Source organism: Rattus rattus, chromosome 4 (assembly GCF_011064425.1).
Source record: "Rattus rattus isolate New Zealand chromosome 4, Rrattus_CSIRO_v1, whole genome shotgun sequence".
In the NCBI taxonomy this organism is placed as follows: domain Eukaryota; kingdom Metazoa; phylum Chordata; class Mammalia; order Rodentia; family Muridae; genus Rattus; species Rattus rattus.
Window position 1 is genome coordinate 111,817,680 of NC_046157.1, and position 15,025 is coordinate 111,832,704.

Sequence of the window (15,025 nt, forward strand, 5' to 3'; positions counted from 1 at the left end):
ACTTGCCACTAGTGGAGATTTGGAATGGATGGGCTTATCTTGCTGATAAATGGGGCGAAACTTGGAACAGGGTCTTTGAAGTCAGACCTGCCTTCTGGTCTGATGTCCCCTGCCAGGTTGACAGGCTTGGACTAATGGCTTCTCTTTCACCTCTTTCACATTGGAGCACACAGGGAGCTGTGCCTCCGTCTCACAGATGTAGTGTACTGTCTGTGAAAACCTGGGTAGCTAGGAGATGGCGTATTATCTATGCATCCTGCTTGTAAGCACTGGGTCTCACTTCCTAGCAGGAGTTCTACATATACAAATCCTCGGAAATAAACAAGCCTCAGAGTTGAACCCTAGGTTAATGACAGCTAAACCGGCGCCTCTGGCCTCTCTGTGATTTAATCTCACGTTGCCCTTGCCTATGACGTGAGCAGTGGCCATCGATGTGAGAGACTGGTTCTTGGTGTCCCACTTCACCCAAGTCTCACGACAATGGTCTGGACTCAGGGCTAGACTCCTACACTGATCGCATAGACCTCGCCGTCAAGCTCCAGGCGTCTGCCTGCCTCTGTCCTTGCCCTGTGAGGGGTGTAGATGTGTCTCACCACACCCAGCTTTTACTTGGCTCCTGGAGACTTGAACTACAAGCTTGCATGGCAGCCACCTTCCTCACTTAGCCATCTTCCTGGCTTTTACATGTGCTTTGAGACAAGGTCTCTCATTGGCTGGACGGTGATCCCTAAGGGTCCACATCTTCTCCCACATCTACCTCCCTAGAGATGAAAGTACAAGTTTGCCTCACTGGGCCTGACTTCTTTGTCTCCCCTAAACATTGGTTCTGAGGATCAAACTCAGGTCCTTATGCATGTATGCAGCAAGGGCTTCATCAAGACCTTTCTCCCCAACCTACCCTTACTGACCTGCGGGCAACCTGCTGAGGAATTCTCTCCGCCTGATACCTACAGACTGTTGGTCACAAGAACCCAGTGGAGCACTGACTATGTCCTTGGACTGTGTCCTTAACTGCCACCTAGGTCTGCTGCCCTACTTCTGATCTGGGGCAGACACAGCCCTGGATCAGAGTGCCCAGCAACCGCTCTCTGATTTTGCTTCTCTGTGGCCATCTTTCTTTTCCTCTGGCTTAACTGCCTGCCTGGTCTACAAAGCCCATCCATCTAACAACATAGCAGACCCGAGATAAGTCCCATCTTAGGACTGTGAACACAGACCCTTGGACCTGTGAGGTTGATGGATTACACTAGGCTAAGGTGTCTGAAGACTGTGTGGGGTTACAGAGGACCCAAGCAAGGAAGCAAAAATTGAAGGCATACCACCAAGTGTGTTGGCTATGGGGACATGAGAATGTAGCAGGTCCTGGGGGACACATGTCTGTGTGCCGTGCACACTGCAGGGGCCCAGGCAGGTATGAGGCTGAGGTTTATGTAGCTATAAGCAGGTTCTAGCACCTGGCATGCAGGACCTGCATTCCTCCCAAGGGCTACCTCTGAAATTCCATCCCCGCTTCCATTCTGCTTACAGGTGTCATGGATTTAGAGAAAGTCACCAAAAGCCCTGGGTGGGACATTGGGGCAGGACATCATACCTTTCATGGTGTCCCAGGTCCCCTGGTGGAGGGCTGGAGAATCTGGGAAAGGAGAGTAAAGTTTCTCTGGAGCTGTAGCTAGGGGTGGGTGTTAAAGACCCCGGGGTACCTCATGAAACAAAGCCCACTGGGTTGGTTTGTCTTTTGTCAACTTGACACAAACTAGAGTCACTTGGGAAGGAGAGGCTCAGGTGAGGAAGGGCCTGCATGAGATGTCACGTAAGCAAGTCTGTCTATGGTGCATTTTCTTGATCGATGGTTGATGTGGGAGGGCTCAGCCCGCTCTGGGTGGTGTCACCCCTGGGTGGATAGTCCTGGGTATAAGAAAGATATTGAACCACTGTCCTGAGAGAAAGCCACTAGGTAACTCTCCTCTGTGGCTCTCTCCTCTGCTCCTCTTGGGTTCATGCCCTGATTTCCATTAATGATCCGCTGTGGTCAGGATGTGTAAGCCAGAGAAACCCTTTTCCTCTCCAGTTTCTTTTAGTCACAGTAATCACGTCATAGCAATAGGACGTAAACCAGAAGGAACACTGTCTGTCTTTCTTATAGCTATCTGTCCTCCTTGGATGCAGGGCTGTGCGTGATTGTCTTTGGTCCCTATCTCATCTCCAGCTAAAGTAGGCAGTGACAGGACGGCTGGCATGCATGAGATAGGCAAGGGTGTACCAGGAGGAGGAGCCCAGGTCACTACAGTACTTGCACGGTGTCGGGCTTACTCCTCTGTGCAGGATGGCTCTGCTCCGAGGTGAGGAGGGGGCCGCATCATGGAATCAGCAGAGGCAGTCAGAGAAGAACCGGCTGAAGGGACTCAACCCATCCAGGAACTGTGAATACTTGTGTTTGCCTTGGCCTTGGTGGCAGCAAGAGAGGAATTTTAATATACTTCCGGTATGAGTTCTGAACCATTGTAGGCACTGCTGACTAGGGTAGGCACAGGCTGTGGCTTTAGAGTGGAGGGCTCCATCAGGTTTCAGATGTCCAGGAATGACCTCTTATCTCAGAGATCAAGTTGGATATTCAGAGAGGTCTCAGCATTGCAACGGTGCCTTGGGTTCCTGTGCAGGTTGAGGGCTGATGTATTTCACATCCCTTAGGGATCCTGGGGTTAGCTAATATTCTAAGAAGGGTCATGCCAGACTCCTGTAGTGAAAGAGCTTGGTACTGATTCCCTGTAGATTCAAAGAGTAGACTCCATCATTACCCCATTCTCAAGAGAGCCAGAAGAGACTGGGAGGCACCTTAGGAGTTGCAGGTGTGGGCCAGGCCAAATCTACCTTTGTGGTACGATGTCATTTCACCTCTGACGCCTGCCTGGCAGAGAAGGGGGCATCTGTCACTCATGAACAGTAGGGTCAATAGGGAGGGGAACTGGGTGTCTAGATAGGTGTAGGTAGAAGTATGTGACACTGGGGGCCACTTGGTGGGCAGGCAGCTAGACAATGGCAAGCATTAAAGTTCAAGTCAGATTGTCCAACTAAACAACTCTTCACTACACTTAGTCTTGTGCATGTGCATGTTGGGTTCTAGGGATTGAACTCAAGTCATCAGGCTTAGCAACAGATGCTTTTACCGACTGAGCCATCTAGCCCGCCCAGCTCTTTAACTTGGAAATATTCTAATTTGCACATGTTAATCGTACGCTGTAGTAAGTTTCATTATAAGATTTCTTCTTTGTTTTTTTTAAAGATTTATTTATTTTATTCATATGAGTACACTGTAGCTGTCTTCAGACACACCAGAAGAGGGCATCAGATCTCATTACAGATGGCTGTGAGGCACCATATGATTGCTGGGATTTGAACTCAGAACCTCTGGAAGAGCAGTCAGTGCTCTTAACTGCTGAGCCACCTCTCCAGTCTTCCTAAGATTTTCATACTTCCCCATGCATATCATGTATTTTGATCATATTTCCTCGCACCTGTCCCTGTCACCCCCACGAGTCCTCTATCTTTCTCGGCGAGGCTCCCTCTTACTTTCACGCCCTTCTCTTTGGGTGAGCCTAAGGGTTCAGCCAGGTGCACAGGACACTTCCTGCTAGCTACGCCACTGAAGGAAATGTCTCCGCCTTCTTCCGCTATCATGAATCTTCCAGATCTTCAGGGAGGTTCAGAGCCTCCTGAGACACCATTCCCTCTATGATGGGCCCACTCCACTTATGTGTTTTTAAAATCTGAAACATTACTTCCCTTTCCTGGATAGATTTTTCTTATGGGTGTGCTAGCCCTTCGACTCTTACTCCGTGGAGTGGAAAGCCTTATACTGAACCCTGGTCCTCAGCTCCAAGCCCAGCAGATGCTGCAGGCCCAGGAAGGGCCATTCATCAGCCTCAACGGCACATGGTAGATCCTGAGGAATCTGGAGGAAAAACAGATGGTTGTATGTGGATGGCATTTACTTACTGCCTGTCAATATTTGATAAGTCTTATTACTTTGCGGTATTGGGTTTTAGAATAAATTAAATGGCTAATGGAAATATTAAAATAGAATTAATTTAACTAAACAAATAAAAACTGGGAGAGGCAATGTGATTTGTTTAGAAGTTACTAAATGTATTTTCAGAGAAAGACTGGGAAGGGATCCCTTGGGATGGCTAAGCTACCCCTGTGTCAGTGGGCCCTTTGGGGATGGGGCGCAGGCCTGTATGGAAGGATGCTGAGGTTTAAAGCCCCACCAGGGCTGACATCGGAAACCACAAATTTACATCTGGATGGTTTCGGGACCCAGACCCTGCCTCTCCATCTCCACTTTACACGTAATGTCTGGTTGAAGGTTCAAGTTTCAGAGCAAAGCCAGTGTTGCACCCACCCTTGGCCTGTCCATTCTCAGAAGGAGAAGCAGAGAGGTTAACAGGTGACACACAAGACACTTTCAAACAAGGTAGTGGCACGGAGATGCTCCAAGTATGTTTGGTGTGTGTGTGTTAAGGTTGATTTTTCTTTTTAAACTAGTATTGACTTGGTGTCTATTTCAATCATCGGGAGGAATGTGAAAGCTATTCTTTGCACAGAGGCACAGATCTGTCTTGTGTCTTCCCTTTTTGCCAGGAACCCATTAAGAAAAAGTCTTTTCTTGGAGTACAGCATGGCCTCTGTAGGTGGTTTTTCTGCTGTAGTCGAGGATACTCTCTGGGTCAGTACCCTGATGCTTTTGCTCAGAGTCAGGGAGACAACTCCAAGTCGTCTTCTGACCATCACACTGGTATTATTGAAACACACACACACACACACACACACACACACACACACACACACACACACACACACGAGATGAAAAGCTGTTTAGTTGGGTAAGCTTGCACTATAATGTGTGTTACTGTCCAGCCACCTGCTCACCTAGCAGCCTCCAGCGTCTCTTAGCCACATACCTCTCCTACCTACACCTACCCAGACACCCAGTTCCCCTCACTCATGCTGACCCTACTCCTCATGAGTGACAGATACTGCCTTTCCTTTCACTCCTGCTTCTTGGCATTAGAAAAGGGGAGGAGTGGAGAGAGAAATGGTGATTTAGCAGGTAAGGTAAAAAGGATTCACAGAGCAGATGGTTTCTTACTCCTGCTTCACCAGGCAAGACTTTGTAAGCCACACCCTCTTTGGTTCTCAGCAGATATGGCAGAGAATTTCCATGGTTCTAGTATGTCCCCACATTTCTAGTATGTTCTAGTATGTTCTGGTATGTCCCCCACATTTCTAATATGTTCTGCTATGTCCCCCCACACTTCTAGTATGTTCTGCCATGTCCCCCCACATTTCTAGATGTTCTGGTATGTTCCCCCATATTTCTAGATGTTCTGGTATGTTCCCCCACATTTCTAGTATGTTCTAGTATGTCCCCCCCATTTCTTGTGCTGAAGACTTAATCTCAAATCATCATGATATTTGAGAATGAGGTCTTTAGGATCAGATCACTCCTAGATTAACACGTTAAGGGCCTGTTCAGAGAGTGACTTTGTTAGTGTAAGCTACACTCTCTCCTAGCTTACCTTGTGTTGCCCCAGGAGACTGCAAAGGAGACTCCCACCAACAATAAAGACAGAACCTCCTGATAGAGCCCTGGTCCTTACACTTCCAGAACTATGAGCCGAAGAAACCTTTTTTATTTATTTATTTATATATTTTTTTATAAATCACCCAGTCTGAGGTAGTCTATCATAGCAACAAAAGACAGGCTAAGGCAAGGAACCAAGGGAGAGTCTGCTAAGAAAGGACATGGTGGAATTCTGTCTCTCAGAGGCAAGAAGATGCAATATGGAGAGCCCCACCTTTACAAGAGCCTGGACTAGGAGGGGGTGGAACTGAAAGCTGACAGGAAGGGCTCTCATAGGTGCCTCTAGAATCCTGACCTGGTCATCAGTTGGGCATCCAGTCTGAACACACAGCTGGTGGGAAGTGGAGAGTGGGGAGGTATGTGTAGCATTTTGGAAAGATTCTGACTGAGATGCTAGCCAGAGGCGGTGGGAAGCCTGGGCTGCAGAGGAAGCAGCTCAGACACACGCTTGATGGAAGAAGGAAGACACTAGAGAGAAGGTGGGGCTTAGGAGGAGGCTTCTCAGGTCAAGTGCATGGTGAGCCAATCGGCCTGTGGCAGACCTCGGTTGGCGTCCAGTCCTTGGACATGCTCCTATAACAAAGGGGCATGTGGTAGCATGTGATGCTCTCACAGTCAACTTTAACCCCCATTTCCCAGCACCGTGGCCTAACAAGTAAGAAAAACTGGTGTGTGTGTGTACGTGTGTAATGTGTGTGTATGTATATATGTGTATGTGTGTGAGTGTGTGTATATGAGTATGTGAATGTCTGTATGTGTGTGTATGTACATATGTGTATGTGTGTGAGTATGTGTATATGAGTATGTGTATGTGTGTATGTGTGTGTATGTACATATGTGTATGTGTATGAGTATGTGTATATGAGTATGTGTATGTGTGTATGTGTGTGTATGTATATATGTGTATGTGTGTGAGTATGTGTATGTGTGTATGTGTGTGTATGTATATATGTGTATTGTGTATGTGTATGAGTGTGTGTATGTGTGTGAGTGTGTGTATGTGTGTGCTCAAGTGAGTGTGTATGTATATATGTGTATTGTGTATGTGTTGGCGTGTGCATGTGTGTTTATGTGTATTTATATGTGTGTGAGAGTGTGTGTATTTATATATATATGTGTGTGTGAGTGTATGTTTGTGTGTGTGAGTGTATGTGTGTGTATGTGTGTGTGTGTGTGTGTGTGTGTGTGCATGTAAGTGTGCAGCAGTTCAGTTCTAAACCACATGCAGAGTCCACACACAGGGAAATCCAAGCTCTAACTGACTTTGCTTCTGAGAGGGCCCTTGGATACACTTGGTGCTGTGCTCTCTGGAGAGAAGGAGCACCATGTAATCACATGGTGAAAGGTGGGCACACTCCCCTGTGATTCCTCTGTGAGACCCTCTAATGCCAGTCAAGAGCCAGGGGTCCTCATGACCTCTTGAAGGCCCTACCCCTTAACCGCATCACACAAAACTGCATTGTGAAAGGTGCACAGGCCCTAAAGCACCTTCGACCAATCCACTGATGTGCACATTAAGGAGGCCCCAGCCTGCCTTTCTCAGCCCCAGGGATTTTACATCCTGTGACTCAAAGCAGCTCTCTGCCAATCAGGTGCTGCCACCAGCTGCCATCTGGTTCCTGCTGCTCTTTATGTGCGTGCACACCTGCATCTGACACTGCCACCTGCCTTTGCTCCGTGGGCTCTAGCTCCCCATCCTCCAGAAGTGCTGTCCCTGTCAGCCCCACCTGCTGCTGCCTGGGGCCCCGAGGCAGTGCACCATCTGCTCCTTCTCTTCAGCAGAAGAGATTTCCAAGTCTCCTGGGGAACGTGGGTGCCTGAACAGTTTCCTTCCATGGGAGCAGGCAATTGCTCTTGCACTGTCTTGTGGGGGAATGTCTTACAGATATTCAGGAGCAGTGTGTGTGTGTGTGTGTGTGTGTGTGTGTGGTACAGGAGAGGTGTGAGCCAGAGCCCTTGTGGGCTGCCAATACCCTTGCTCACTAGTACTTCCTTGCCCAATGTCTCTATCCTTCCTGCAGCGTCCTAACATTCTGCTATGGCCCCACTCCTGCTCCTCTTGGGATATGGGCTGGTCCTGCAGCTCTTGGGAGATCTGGTGATACGACATCCATCTCTTGTTCCTCTCTGTATTAGTTACTTTCTGTTGTGACACTGGCCAAAGCAAACTTGGGGCAGAAAGGGTTTTTCTGGGTCAAGCTTCCATGTTGTAGCCCATTATTGAGGGAAGTCAGGGCAGGAACTCAAGCCATCAATCACTAATTAAGAAAATGGCCTACAGGTTTGCCTTCAGCCCCATCTTATGGAGGCATTTTCCTAATTGAGCTTTCCTTCTCTCAGATGACTTTAGCATGTTGACATAACTAGCCACCAAATCCTGTAAGGTCCCTGCTTACCCAGGATGATTTAGGTTGACTCCAATACTATACCCAGGGACTCTCTGCCAGTACTGGGTTCTACCAAGGGCAACAGCTCCAGAGGTCCCCTTTAGAGCCAACTTTCCACCACTGCTCCTAAAGCCAGTTGTCTGAAGTGGTCTTCCCCTGAAGCAGGTTCTAAAATACACGTTTTTGTTTTATGTTTTTTTGTTTTTGTTTTGTTTTAATGCTGAGTGGCTTTGACAGCATCCTTTGGCATTCCAGAGTGAGGCTGGCCTCCAGAGCTTACCTGCATGCGAGCGACAGACTGGGTCTTTGGGACCAATGCAAATCAACTCTTGGCCTACAGACTGGCCCTAGAAGAGGGGCAAAGGAACTTGGGTGCTGTAGCCTTGGACAAACGAGGTAGCCCTGAGCCCATCCTCCCCAGAGCAGCTGGCAAGTTTATGCCCAGGAGGAGAATGTCACCTACCCTACCACCCCATCAGAAGGGGGAGAGCAGAACACCTCCATGAGGGTGTCTTATGTCTTGCTGCCCCTGAGTGACTCTGACATGGCACAGGAGGGAGGTATCTGTAACCCAAAGAAAGTGGGTCCAGGTGCTGCTAGCTTGGCACGGGAGCCAACACCCTGGTTAGGTCTTCATGAATTCTTTATCCAGTCAGGCCAGAGGCTGAGTGCAGATGAACTACGGGGTCCTCTGTGATGGTGCAAGGCGTTTGCTTGGGCTCAGGCTTCAGGGGTAGGCCAATGGCCTCCCTTCTGCTTTCTCTTTGTTTCTTGCTCTCCACCCTAAACATTATAAGAAGGTGGGAGGTGAGGGGAGGGTGGTTAAGACCACAGTGCCAAAAGGCATTTTGGTGTAAACTGAAGTGTCCCCTCTGCCCTCTCATTTGTCTGCCTATTATCTGCCCCTCTGTCTCTCATCTCCCCACTACCTGGTTCCTCTTCCCTCTACACAGGGGCCCTGATGACACCAGGACCATGTGTCCTTGAGGGACAGAGCTTAGCTCACTGGGTAGAAGGTTACTTTCTCTCTCTTTCAATCTCAGAGCGGTGACCCGGCTGCAGATTTCATTAAATCAAGGGAGGAAAATATTTTTGAAAGAGGGTCAATAGAGCTTAATTGGCCATGTGGTTGGAATTAACAAAGAACAGTTCCCAGCAGCCTTTGAAAGCTCTGGCGGTTGAAACAGCTCCATTGGCTCTGGCTTGGGCCTCAGTGCTATTCAAAGCCTCCATCTTCAAGGCTGGCGGTGGCTGCTGGCTGGGGTGGGGCACACAGCGCATCTTGGGTAAATGTTTGCCTTTCAGTGGCTGAGCTGAGGGATGCAGCTGTGGAAAGCTTCTTCCTCTCTGAGAGAAATCCCCTCCCCACCCCTCCACCCCTCCTACCCCCCATCTCCCCACTCCCCTGCTGACTTTCACAAGGGCTGCTGCATTCTTGGGGTGGGGAACTGGCAACAAGGAGACTCACAAGCGTCCCTCCAGCCACCCTGGTCCCCTTATTCTGCTCAGGATATGCCATGAACAGCTGGTAGCCACATGCTGTGGGGGAAGAGTCTGTGGCACAGCTGTAATCTGGCCATTTCCTGTCAAAGTTTCTTTGTTGGGAGGCTTAATCCCAAAGGCCGTGTTGGTGTTTGTCTTAGTTTGGGTTTCTATTGCTGTGAAGAGACACCAGGACCATGGCAGCTTTTATAAAGGGAAAACATTGCATCGAGGCTGACTTACAGTCAGGGGTTTAGTCCATCGCCATCATGGCAGCGTGCAGGCAGACATGGTGTTGGAGAGGTAGGTAGCTGAAAATTCCACATCTGGATCTGCAGGCAGCAGGAAGGGAAACATTAGGTCTGGCTTGAGCATCTGAGACTTCATAGTCCACTGACATACTTCCTCCAATGAGGCCACACATCCTAATAGTGCCACACCGTTTGAGCCTATGGGGGCCATTTTTTTCAAACTACCACAATGGTACTTGCAGACTGGGTTTTTCAGAGGTAATCAGGGTTAATTGAGGTCACGACAGTGGCCTCCATATTGGGCTTAAGAGCTTTACTGTGTATATGTGGTATGTTTAGGCATGTTGGTTTGGGTGTGACTGCATGGTGGGTACGTATACATTTACATGTATGTGTGGGAGACAGACATTAATATTTCCCGTTGTTCCTTTGACTTTGCCTGCCTTGTGTTTGGAAACAAGATCTTATATTGGCTTGGAACTCAGTGATTTGGTTGGTCAGTGAGCTTTGTGGGTCTGTCTGATTTCTCCTTCCCAGAACTGAGATTACAAGCACGGGTCATCATGCTTGGCTTTTAAACGTGGGTTCTGGGTTGAACTCAGGTTCTTGTGTTGTGTGACTAAGCACGTTACCATTTGACCCATATATCTCCCCAGCTCTGAAATTAGGAACTTTATTTTTCTTCAGTTAAGGACTGAAGAAGCAGAAACAGAAGAAACAAAAGAATTAGAAGAGGAGGAAAAGGAGAAGGAGAAGAAGAGGAGGAGGAGAAGAAGGAGGAGGAGGAAGAGGAGGAGGAGGAGGGGAAGGGGAAGAGGAAGGAAGAGGAGGGGGAAAGGAGAAGAGGAAGGAGAAGGAGGAGGTAGAGAAGAAGAGGAGGAGGAAAAGGAGGAAGAAGAAGAGGAAGTTGAAGAGGATGAGGTGGGGGAAGAGGATAATAAGGAGGTGGGGTAGGTGGGAAGGAGAAAAGGAAGAGGAGTAAAAGGGTAGAGAAGAGGAGGGGAGGAGAAGGGGGAGGAGGAGGAAGTGGTGGAGGAAGAGGAGGAGGAGAAGAAGAAGAGGAGGAGGAGGGGAGAGGACGTGGTGGAGGGGGAGGAGGAGGAGGAGGAGGAGGGAGGCCTGAGCTTGTATACTCTTCCTTGTGCCATGTGACATGCCCAGCCATGGGATAAAGGTAGCAAGAAGGTCATCGCCAGAAACAGCCCTGCCATCTTGAATGTCTATGCTCCAGAAGCAGGTACCTGGCCTCATATATGTAATTATAATAACAGAAAGTGGGGTGAGTGAGGTGCTGACCAGTGGCTTACTGTAGATATTCTTTACCCGTGTGTCCTGGTTTGCTTTCCATTGCTGTGATAAACACCATGACCACAAACAGCTTAGGGAGGATGTGTGGTGGTTTGAATATGCTTGGCCCAGGGAGTGGCACTATTTGGAGGTGTGGCCTTGTTGGAGTGGGTGTGGCCTTATTGGAGTATATGTGGCCTTGTTGGAGTGGGTGTGGCCTTGTTGGAGTAGGTGTGGCCTTGTTGGAGTAGGTGTGTCACTGTAGGCGTCAGCTTTCAGACTCTCATCCTAGTTGCCTGGAAGTTCCATGTCACATGAGTGGCCCCCAAAATATTCTTGCTACCTTTAAATCTTGACAAGCCAACCCTTCATCATCTGTATTTCTCTTATGACTCTTATCTTCCCAGCTCTCACAGAATAGCTCAGGAAGTTCTAAGCATTCAGTGGCTTCTCCAGCCCAAAGTTCCAAAGTCCTTGCATAATCCTTCCTACAAACAACATGGCTACGTCCATTATAACAACAGACACATTGGTACCAATTTCTGTGCTAAATTTTGTTTTCTCTTGCTGAAATAAACACCACAGCGAAAAGCATCTAGTGAGGAAAAGATTTGGTTGGGTCACAGATCCCAATCACAGTCCATTGGAAGACATTGGGGAAGGAGTTCGAGAGCAGGGGCAGAGGAAGAAACCACAGGTAAAACTGCTTACTGGCTTGCTCAGCCTGCTTTCCTACACAACCCAGGCCCACCGTGTATATAAAGGTGTCTGTTCTGCCTCAGTTAACTTAAATCTAGAAACCTCTCACGGTTGCATGAAAAGGCTCGTCTTCTTGGAGATGGTAGATTCTGTCAAGTGGCTGTCAACCATCACAGAGGCGAGCACAGGAATAAAAAGCCAGAAAAATGAAGTAGAAGATGAGAACTGGAAAGGTGAGAATTAATCCCTGGAGATAGCATTACTAGCACGAGACAAGGTTAGGGGGATCTGGGAAAGAGCGAACGAAGACGTCTCAGCAATGAAAACTTTACTATGGAGCTGAACGATAGGAGAGGCCAAGCCGAGGGGAGCGTTGTGGTTACAAGATCAAGTTGGAGGCTAGAGAGATGACTCAGCAGTTAAGAGCAGATATTGCTCTTGCTGAGAACCCCGGTTCTGTTCCTAGCACCCATGTTGGGAAGCTCACAGTTGCCTGTAACTCCTCATATCCAGAGGATGCAACCTCTCTGGTCTCAGAGGGCACCTGTACTCATGTGTACACACTCTACTTCTGTCCCATACAAATAATAATAATAATAATAATAATAATAATAATAATAATAATAATAATAATAATACTTCAACAAAAGGGCCAGAGAGATTGGTCAGCGGTTAAGAATGTTTACTGTTTTACAGAAGATCCCAGTTTGATTTCTTGCACACACATGATGGTTTACAGCCCCCTGTAACTCCAGTGTCTGGGCTCCAATGCCTTCTTTGACTTCCACAGTTCCTGCATGATCATGTCGCGTGCACACACAATCAGGCACTCACCCATACCTATTCAAGATAACTGTTGAAAAAGGATAGGAATGCTAGGCTCCTGCTGCTTGAGGTGTGGATCTCAGGCGAGTACATCAACACCGCTTTAAGCTCGTCAGGCATTCAGTCTCAGGTGGCCTGCTACGTGGGTCAGGCAATGAAATGTGAGCTGTACGAGTGTCAGGATCTGAGTTCAAGCCTCGGCACCCACATTAAAACCCTGAGCGTGGTGGGGTGTTGTTGGAATCCCAGCCATGGGGGGGTGGAGACTGGGCCTCGCTGGCCACCCATTCAGCCTGCTTTAATGGGCAGCTTCTAGGATGGAGGGAGAGCTTGTCTCAGAAAAAAGAAAAACAATAACAACACCCCCAAAACCCTAAAAGGTAGACAGTATTTAAGGTGGAGCAACATCTGTGGGTTCTCCTCTGTCTTCAGTGTGTGCCACCCCCTTACCCCCCACCCCCAACACCAGCACCTGCACGCACATACATACATGTAAGAAATGTGTTGTCACTGTGGTGACACTTTAATCCCAGCACTTGGGAGGCAGAGGCAGGCAGATCTCTGTCATAGAGGTCAGGCCACCTCAAGTATGCTTTTCTTGTTTCTTTCCCCAGTTTAGCTTGGCTTTATGCGTGTGGGAAGGCTGTGCGCTGTTTAAAAATCTCTAGCTGCTTCTTGGAGGCTTGTGGCTAAGGGGAATTTCCTTTCTGATTCCATCCAAATCCTGCCAGAGTTAATGAGCCTGGGGCTAAATGCCGCACCGAAATCATGGTGATGAGTTTATTTTTGGCAAAAATTCATTTTCCTCTGCCTTGAGAAAAGGGCACAAAAACGACTTTTAAAGAAGTTAAAAAAGGAAAAAGCCTTTCTGCGTGTTAAGATTCTTGGAAGACTCGTTTTTAATGACTTGAGTGTGATTTAATAAGAAACAAATGTTTAGCGTTTGTGAAAATAAAGTAAACTGAAAGAGAAAGAAGGTTGGTGGGTCAGTACCATATGTGACTTGCGGAGGAAGCCGGAAGGTCTGGCTAGCCCTACTAGGTGTGACGGGAAGGCTCAGCCACTTGTGAGACTCATTCCTTCAGTCACTTCTGTTCCAGCCAGCCTGACTGATGGCAGTCATGATCAGGAATTAGTTAGGAAGGACCCTGCAGACACGGAGATTTGCCACATTCAACATGGCTCCGGGAATGGACCTGACCCACAGACACACAGACACACAGACACAGGGACACACAGGCATGCAGATACACATGGACACACAGACTCACAGACACTGGAGACACAGAAAAATGCTTGAACTTAGTGAGTAGATCTGATGGAGAAACCACAGCTCCCTGGGAGCGCAGCGTGTTTATTATATAGAATTGAACAGAAAGGCGGGATGATCAAGGAGGTGGGGTTATTACATACAGATAAATAAGGAGGCAGGTTCATGGTATACAGCTGGATTGAGGAGGTGGGCTTAGTTAACCTTGGCAGGAGCAGTTTTTGTAGGGGAATAGCCTTCAGGAAGTAAACATCTGGTGCTAGAAAGCTACAGTAGATATTTTCTGCACATACCTTCAACATGCACACATGGGCCAGAGGAAGGATCTTACCGTCCTTCAGACCCTCACCCTGCGGGGAAGACTTTGCCATTTTTCCATTTGTCTGAGGCTAGGGTGCTTAACATGGCCGGCTCATGTCAACAACATGTACCCATTCGGGGGTTCACACACTCAGGGCTTCCTCTGCTCTCCACAGAGAAGTTGAACCATATTGATGCTCCAAGGGAATCAGAAGAGAGTCCTCCTCCAAGGAGATATGCTCCCTTAAAGGTCCTGAGGTGTAAAGTGTTGGGTGACTGGTGACACTCATAATATTTCCCTTGGGTTAGTGGTGCCTCCTTCTTGGGATTCAGGCCTAGCTTGATGGTTTCCTCCTCCTGAGAATACTCCCTCCTGTTGCAGAGTGTCTCCTGTGGGATTTGAAGCTCCATTTGTCTTCTATGATGGTAACCGGGTTTACCTTCAAAATATTCTTGCAGTGAATGTGGGTAGAAACGGGACATGCCCGCAGACTGTGATGGTCAGCCGTGGTCATCAACTGACTTCCTTTTCTATCCAAATGCTGTGAAGAAACACTGGTGAAAAGGGAGTCTGGGGAAGAAAGTGTTTATTTGACTTACAAGTTGCAGTCCACAATGGAGGATGGTCAGGGGAGAAACCGGGAGACAGGAACTGAAGCAGAGCCCATGGAGGAGTGCTGCTTCCTGACTTGCTCTCCATGATTGGCCTCTTTGCTCTCTTATGGAACCCAGGGCTACCTGTCCAGTCTGGTGGTGGCTGAACCCTTACGCATCCGTCGTTAGTCAAGAGAATGCTGCATTGACACTCCAGAAGGCCAAGCTGACAGAGGCGACTCCTCAATTGAGATAGAATCCTCCCATGCCTCTCTAGTTTCAGTCTTGT